The following is an 8,997-nucleotide window of genomic DNA, read 5'->3' as shown; positions in this document are numbered from 1 at the left end:
GTACGTGAACTATCCAGAAGATTGAGGCGTGGTCGTGATCGTGGGCCAGCAGGCAGGGTAGCATAGCCTTTTCTCTTGTTTTGTAGTCCGTAGCGGAACTACTTTGGTTGTATGCGTGATGTACTCTGATATATTTATGAGAAGGCAATTGAACCCCTGATTGTCTATCTTTTTATTATTATGTATGTGTTGTGTTACCTGTTTGCGAGACGCTTAGATGCGCTCCTTTCCAATTCGGGGCCTCGATCCCCAGATCTGAAAGGACCATATCTTGGTCGTTACAAGTTGGTAATCAGAGCCTTACGACCATAGGAGCCTTTGTGTGATCGTACTTGGCCGAGTCGAGTCTAGAAAATGTTTTGAGTCTTAGTTATATCGGAGAGTAGGATTCTTTTTTCTCCTCTTCTATGCTCTGGTGAGGTTCCCGACTTAGGAAATCTTTAATTCTACTCCTCTTCTCGCTCAAATTTTTTTTAGGATCACGCGGGTATTTGTGAAATCTATATGATTTCGATGTGACGGAGTCCTGTCTTGGTGCCTCCTGTCTGCTTTGAGTTTCTTCCGGGGAGTTGAGCTCCAGGGGATTCTCGCGCACATCGCCATCATTCAGATTTCTGAGTATCTAAGAACGAAGGATGTTCGTAATTGCTTCAATACTGGTAGTGGCGAGATAACCCCGATGTCCCCAGTACTGGTGTAGATTGTTCGGGAGTACTGCCATACTTAGTATCGTTGTGATCACGAGGGTCTGTTGTAGATGAAGGTCCGAGATGCTGGTCGTGTGTTGACGGATGTGATACAGGTGACGGGTTAGTATAGGAGTTGTGTGATATTACTCCTTGTATCCGTGTACCAGATTGCATGACCAGTTATTTCGGGAATTCATAGGTGGGATATCAAGTAGTATCTTATAGGACTATCTTCCTACAGATGCATGATTGAGGTTGGGGAAATCTCGATCACATGTTTGTTCCGAGCAGTTCTAGCTCATATTCGTTTGCAGTGTCTTAATCGGAATTTTGTCGTCCGTCACTTTGAGGAAGCATTCTTACTATTTTGTTCGAGTGCAATTGCTTATTCCTGTTCAGATATTCCTGTCTTTTGATTCAGCATATCTTCAATTATTCTGTGGGCTAATATGTTGTCCGTCTTCAGGATGGATCCACCGACTCGTCAGAACCCAGGGCGTGAGGATATGTCGCCTCCACCTCCTCCTCCGGAGAACCCTCCGCCGCCGCCGCGTCCTCCTGCAGAGGCCTGGCAAGCGGTGATGCCTGCTACTAATGCAAACACCCAGATGCTGATACAGTTGCTGCAAGAGAGAGCCAATCAGCAGCAAGGCAATTTCGAGCATGGTGGCAATCAGTTTGCGAGTCTGAGTCAGTTCCTGTCAAACCAGCCAAAGATGTTCACTTCATCCGACCAACCATTTGATGCAGAAGATTGGATCCATCATATGAACAAACATTTCAAGTGTAGCAATGTGCGTCCGGAGGATTATGTCAAGTTTGCAACGTTCTAGTTGAAGGGGCAGGCTTCTATATGGTGGCAGCAGCTGAAGGACTCCAGATGCGCCAGGGTGATTTCTTGGGATGAGTTCTGTCGTGACTTCAGGTCCCACTACATCCCTTCCAGCTTTGTGGAGGAGATGCGTGAGAAGTTCAGGCGTTTGAAGCAGGGTGGCAATTCCGTGTACAAGTACAACGTTGAGTTCCACGAGCTGGCCCCTTACGCGCTGCATGATATCCCTGACTAGAAGAGCAAGATTTATCAGTTCAGAGGTGGCTTGAAAGAAGATTTGCAGTTAGCTCTTGCCTTGCACGATCCTGAGGAGTTCGACAAGTTCTAAAACCTAGCTCTTAGAGCAGAGGCAGCCTTGCTCAGGGTGGAGAATTCTAAGAAGCGCTTCAGAGATTCCAGCTCTTCCTTGACTCAGGTGGTTCAGAAGCAACATAAGTTTTGGGTTTCTCCTCCTCCTCCTCGGCACTCGCAGCAACTTAAGCACTCTGGTGGTCGTGGTTCTTCCCACCCACCCAACCCTATCTTCCAGCAGAGATACCAACATCAGAAGCAAGGGCCTCCTCAGACTCAGTACCGGCAGCCACCGGATGTCACTTGTCACAAGTGTGGGCAGAAGGGTTACTATGCCAACAAGTGTACTTCTTAGCTCCGACTGCCGCCTCCTCCTCCAGGCAAACCTCCAAGCAACGCTCTTGTCAAGTTCAACCCCATATCAGCTCGAGTCAACATCGTGAATGCAGCTGAGGCAGAAAACTCGTCAGATGTGATTATGGGTAACCTCCTCGTCAATGATATTCCTGCTAAAGTGTTATTTGATTCTGGTGCATCACATTGATTCATGTCCCGTCCATTCTTTGCAAAGCATGAGTTTGTTTGTCAAGATTTGGTTAAGCCTATGTCAGTAGTTTCTCCTGGGAGATTGATGAATTCCAATTGTCTCGTTCCGGATGTTTCTGTCAAGATGGGCGCTTATGCTTTTTTGGCATGTCCTATTGTCTTGGGCAATTCCGACATCGACTTGATTCTTGGTATGGACTGGTTGGCCATGAACAAGGCGTCAATTGATTGTGAAGCCAAAGAAGTGAAGCTTACCCACTCTTCGGAAGACGTGATTATATTCGCGGCGCGCGATGATACAATCCGTTTGTTCTCCTTGAATGAAAAGGGTGAGATCAATCCTATTTCGCAAGTCCCAGTGGTCTGCGAATATGAAGATGTGTTTCCTGAAGAGCTGCCATGCATGCCTCCGCACCGTGAAGTTGAGTTTGTCATTAAGCTTGAGCCAGGCACAGAGCCAGTGTGCAAACGACCGTACAAGCTGGGTCCACAAGAATTGAAGGAACTTAAGAGGCAACTCGATGAGCAGGAGCGTTTGGGTTTGATCAGACCGAGCTCGTCTCTGTGGGGTTGTGGTGTTCTGTTTGTCAAGAAGAAGGATGGCACGGACCGGCTGTGTGTCGATTACCGTCCATTGAATAAGAAGACAATCAGGAACAAATATCCACTTCCGAACATAACTGAGTTGTTCAAACAGTTAAAAGGTGCTAAGGTCTTCTCCAAGCTTGATCTCAGGATGGGCTATCATCAAATTCGCATTCGCGAGGAAGACATTCCGAAGACTGCCTTCAGGACTAGTTTTGGCTCGTATGAGTATACGGTCATGTCTTTTGGTCTCGCAAATGCTCCTCCGACATTCTGTCGATTGATGAACTACATTTTCTCTCCGTTGAAGAATGACTTAGTCTTGCTCTATCTCGACGACATTCTGGTCTTTTTTGAAACCGAGGAAGAACATGAAGAACATCTCAGGTTGGTGCTTGATAAGCTGAGAGAGTACAAGCTATATGCCAAGTTTTCCAAGTGCGAGTTCTGGCTGAAAGAAGTGGTGTATCTTGGGCACATTATCTCTGCCGAGGGCATTAAAGTTGATCCGTCCAAGGTTCAGGCCATTGTTGAACGGGAGCCTCCACAAAATGTGAAGCAGCTTCGAAGCTTTCTCGGGCTTGCTGGATATTGCAGAAGGTTCGTTCAGAACTTCTCCAAGATCGCCAAGCCGCTCTCAAGTCTTCTTCAGAAGGGTGTTAAGTATGCTTGGTCTCCAGAGTGTCAACTGGCCTTCGATACACTCAAAGAGAAGCTTACCTCCACTCCAGTCTTGGTCCCTCCGGATGATTCCAAGCCGTACCAGGTCTTTTGCGACGCTTCTCTCCAGGGTCTTGGTGCAGTCCTGATGCAAGATAAGAAGGTGGTTGCTTATACCTCCAGGCAGTTGAAGCCAGCGGAGAAGAACTATCCTATGCATGATCTTGAGCTAGCAGCTGTGGTACACGCTCTAATGACTTGGAGACACCTTTTGTTGGAACGTAAGGTTGAAGTTTTCACCGATCACAAGAGTCTCAAGTACATCTTCACTCAGCCTAACTCGAATCTTCGGCAAACACGTTGGGTGGAAATGCTCCAGGATTTTAATCCGAGTGTTGAGTACACGCCAGGCAAAGCTAATGTCGTGGCGGATGCTTTGAGCAGGAAGGCATATTGCAACAGTCTGATTCTGCAACCTCTCCAGCCTGGTCTTTGTGAGTCTTTCAGGAAGCTCAACCTTCAGCTAGTACCTCAGAGATTTCTTGCAAACCTTCAGATCTCTCCTACCTTGGAAGATCAGGTCCGAGCAGGACAGCTTCTTGACGCTATGGTGAAGAAGGTCAAGATTGGCGTGGGAAAGAGTCTCCCCAAGTATAAGTTCCTCACTGTTGATGCCGGAGACACGTTGTTCTTCGATGATCACCTTGTCGTCCCGAAAGGTGATCTCAGGAAGGTAATCATGGAGGAAGCTCATAACTCTCTGCTCTCTATTCATCCTGGAAGCTCCAAATTGTACCATGACTTGAAGCAGACCTTCTGGTGGACTCGTATGAAGCGTGAGATTGCTCAGTTCGTAAATGAATGTGATGTATGTCGAAGGGTGAAAGCAGAACATCAACGTCCAGCAGGCCTTTTGCAGCCTTTGCCGATTCCCGAGTGGAAGTTCGATCACATTGAGATGGATTTCGTCACCGGGTTTCTGAAGTCCAAAAAGGGTAATGATGCCATCTTCGCCGTCATCGACAAGTTGAGTAAAGTGGCTCATTTTCTTCCAGTCAAGGAGTCCATTTTAGCAGCTCAGCTGGCAGAGTTGTACACCTCCAGGATTGTCTCTTTGCACGGCGTGCCTATGATGATATCTTCAGATCGCGGAAGTATCTTCACTTCCAAGTTCTGGGACTCCTTTCAGTCTGCTATGGGCACGAAGATCCGCTTCAGCACAGCGTTCCATCCTCAGACTAGTGGTCAAGTGGAGAGAGTGAATCAAGTTCTTGAGGATATGCTGAGAGCCTGTGTTATCTCTTTTGGCATGAAGTTGGGAAGATTGTCTGCCTTTCGCGGAGTTCTCGTATAACAACAGTTATCAAGCTAGTTCTGGCAAGGCTCCGTTTGAAATTCTCTATGGCAGGAAGTGTCGTACCCCGCTCAACTGGTCCGAGACTGGCGAGCGTCAGATCCTTGGGAATGATATGATATAAGAAGCTGAGGAGATGTGTCGGATCATTCGCGACAACCTCAGAGCAGCTCAGTCCCGTCAGAAGAGCTATTATGATAGCAAGCAACATGACATGTCTTATGAGCTTGATGACTTTGTCTATCTCAAGGTGTCGCCTATGAAGTGTATGCAACGCTTTGGTATCAAAGGCAAACTTGCGCCTCGTTTCGTTGGTCCGTTCAGAGTGGTTGGCAAGAGAGGCGACCTTGCGTACCAGCTCGAGCTTCCGGCAAACTTTGCAAATGTCCATGATGTGTTCCATGTTTCTCAGCTTCGGAGGTGTTTCAAGACCCCCGAGCGCACTGTGCATCTTCAACACATCGACCTTCAGCCTGACCTTTCTTATCGTGAGCATCCAGTTGCGGTTGTCGAGGCGACTGAGCGCAAGACCCGTAAGAAGACTGTCAAATTTCTAAAAGTGGAGTGGTCACACCATTCCGATAAAGAGGCGACTTGGGAACGCGAGGATCACCTTCGTTCCGAATTTCCCAATTTCTTTCAGTCTTAGATCTCGAGGACGAGATCTTCTTTGTAGTGTGGGAGAGTTTGTAATGCCCCAGATGTGTAGTTGCCACATTTGGAACCTATTGCATGTGGGTCCACCTTGTCATGGATATGATGATGTCATTTTGTGGCTATGATTTCATGTGGCATCATGATCTTGTTGTTTTGCTTGCATGTGATGATTATGATTTTATGTGGTCTAGCTAGGAGTTGGAGTTTGTGGTGATATGAATTCATGTGGTCATATGAGTCCATGTGGCGCCTTGTGTTGTTGTGCATGTGATGTATAGCTTGTGTAGGGAGATGCATGTGAAAGTAAGTGCTTAGGTTTCAAAACCATCTTCACCTCTCTCTCTCTTACTCCTATGTCAAGATTCTCTTCTTCCTTCCCTCTTTTGAAAATGCTCATGTGTTAGCTTAGAATTGTGGTGGATGAGATGTGTGATTTGCTGGTTTTGAATGGGTGTTTAAAAGGTGTAAGCAACTACAAAACAGCCCCTACCATGGTTGTTTTGTAAAATAAATACTTGCTCCTAAATTCTTGTTCTCATTTTTATTAAATAGGTCTAGTTTTTACATGTCCAGGAAAGGTGCTATTTTATTTTAGCACTTGTAGTTTTCTTGTGTTTTTGTTTTACTCCCTGTTAATTTTTGTAAATGGAAAGAGTCCAGGGAGTGTTTTTCCTTTTAAATGACGCCACATGTGGGCTTCCTCCCACATGGCCGGCCCACCTTCTCCCCTTCGCGCGTAGAGAGCAGCCCAGCTAGCGTCCCTCTTCCTCCTTCGTCGACGTCATGGCGTACGACGCCATCTCCTCCTCTCGATCCCCTTCCTGTCGATCTGAAGGCCGAGCTCCTCCCCCGAGGCGCTATAAAGCCCTAGGTCTTCCTCCTCCTCCGTAGGGTTCTCTCTCCTCCTCCAGTGCACCGCCACCTTCTCCTTTCTTCTTCCTCCCCTCTTTTGTAAGCTATGTAGGATAGCCAGAGAAGTCCCCGCCGTCGATCGCCGTCCTCCCGTCGCCCTCCGGTGCCGCGGCCATGTCCAGGAGCATGGGGGACTCCCCCACGCTCTATTTTTGCCCTCAGTGAGGTCGAGGAGCCTCCTCACCGACGGCAGGGACGACGCCGTTGCCGCGGACTCGAAGCCCCGCGCGTTCTGCTTCGAGGAGCCTCTCATCGTTGATCTGCTTCCTCTCTCTCGCCGGTCTGCTTCCCCTTCCTCCGTTCGGTCCTCTCCTTCCTTCCCCAAGGTGAGGATCATATCCCCCTTCCTTCTTCCCCCGTAGATCGGCCGGATCGCTGTGTTTGAGCTCGCCATGGTTCCCTGTTCCGAGCTACAGTAGCAGAGGTGTTGCGGCGTGCAGTAGCAGTAGCAGTAGCTTGGCTCCTGGCGTGATCGTCGTTGAGTGGTAGTTGTGGATGCAGGATCTCGTCTCCCTGCATCGCAGCAGTAGCTAGCAGGGTGCAGCGACCTCCCTGTCGCCGTAATTCCTGTCGAGCAGAGCAGATCAAACAACAGCCTGGATGTATGTGGTGAGTAGGTCTCTGTGAGGTGGGTGCGTGGTAGAGGGTAGCAGTAGCAGGGGCTCTCCCCTTCGTATGCTACGACGTGTAGTGGTGGCTCTCCTCTGTTGTGTGGCAGCAACAATAGTTACTCCGGCAGCCTTCCTGTCGCCGGCGTGCAGAGCCTGGTTCGGCTGCTTGTAGTAGCTTAGCTGATTAGATTCCCCCATACTAGCAGTTACCGATTCGTAGCGCGGTGGTTGGAACCTTGGGGTTGCTCTCAGCAGGTCGTGGGTTCGATCCCAGGGAAAAACCTCCCCCTTTTTGTTGATTTCTTCAGCACAGTAGTCGCAGCAAAAGGGCACCTTAACCTGATAGGTGCCCCTGTTCTATCGAGCGCATGGGTCGTAGTAGAGTGGTTTCGTTGCAGTAGAACCAGCAGCAGGTCTGAGGTTTGATCCAAGACCCTGCCCCTTTTTTAATTTTTTTACTGTTGCAAGCTTTTGCTATTTATTTTTCCTGTGCTCTTGTGTTGGCAACATCTTAGCATTTTCCCTTTTGTGCACTATGTATGTCTTCCTGCAGACTGTTAGTGTATGTGGGTGATCTATGTGAGCTTAGGTGTGTGTGTGTGCTTACACATGGTGATGATCACATGAGTGAAGTGCGTGTGGTGCTTCCCCTTGTAGAGAGGCATGTGTAGGTGTGCATGTTGCATTCTTGCTTGTGTTACTAGATATGTGGCAGATTGTGTGTGTGTGTGGTGAAACAGCCCCATGGGCAACACTTGTGCCCTCCTCATGTTCATATGAGAGGGGGCATGATGTGTGAGTGTGTGTGGGTGATCTAGAGCTTATCTTGATAGAAGTGCTTGTGATGTTGTTGTGCATGACACAAACATGGGGTTCAAACCCTCATGTCCATATTGTCTTTGTGCACACGAGCATAGCTAAGTGGTAGTTGATCTAGTGAGCGCACATGAAATCTTGCACTATTCAACTTGTAGGAAACTATGTAGTTTTCCTTCCTAGTTTGTGGCCACTTGCTCTAAACAAGTGTATCCATATTATATATGATTTTGTGGTAGAATCTCCCAAGGAACCCATTGGTGAACTCAGTTTTGCCATTGGAACATTTTCTGGAGATCACATATTTTCATTTTCTTCTATGTTGGAGCTGGGTTCCATGAGTTGTGGTGAGCCTTTGTGATTGTTTCTTGGTTGTGCTAGTAGAGGGTGACCCCCTCTACCTCATGTTGGTTTCATCTCATCATTAGGATTCCATATGTGCAAGTTATGCCCACTCAAAGTAGGCATGTGGCTGTAAATTCCAGATTAGTGAAAATCTGAGATTTTCACCAAGTCTGAGAATCTATTTATATTTTCTTCTCCTGTTGATGAGGTTCTGCAGGTCAATGTGTTGTGATCTAGCCTTAGCTTTCAACTAGAAAGTTGGATCTGATATGTTTTTCTAGCTCCCTGGAAAATTTCATTTCATTTGGAGCCCTGTAGGTATTGTTTTGGCTGCTGTAAAAATGCTTCAGAGCATAGACAGAGAGTGAGAATCTGGAATTTTCACTAAGTCCCTGAAAACTGATGTTTTTGGGCAAGTTTGCAGCCTTGTAACTTTCTGTGTTTAACTCCTTTTTGTGTGATTCTTGCTTGTGTTTGTAGTATTATTGGCTAGGTACAGCCACATATATTATTTGTCATAGTTGGGTGGCTGTAGGTGCTTTGCATGTAGCTCACAAAGTGCTATGATGCAGTTTATGGCAGATTGAGTAGTTTTGTCATTTTGATGTTTGTGAGTGCTTAGTTGATGTTGTGGTGTTATTCTTTGCTCCACCCCATCCATGATGATTTTTTTTATGTCTTGGCAACCTGGGGATACCA

The sequence above is a fragment of the Hordeum vulgare genome, chromosome 6H (assembly GCF_904849725.1).
Source record: "Hordeum vulgare subsp. vulgare chromosome 6H, MorexV3_pseudomolecules_assembly, whole genome shotgun sequence".
In the NCBI taxonomy this organism is placed as follows: domain Eukaryota; kingdom Viridiplantae; phylum Streptophyta; class Magnoliopsida; order Poales; family Poaceae; genus Hordeum; species Hordeum vulgare.
The sequence above is the reverse complement of the archived record's forward strand: the minus strand, read 5'-3'. Positions refer to the sequence as shown.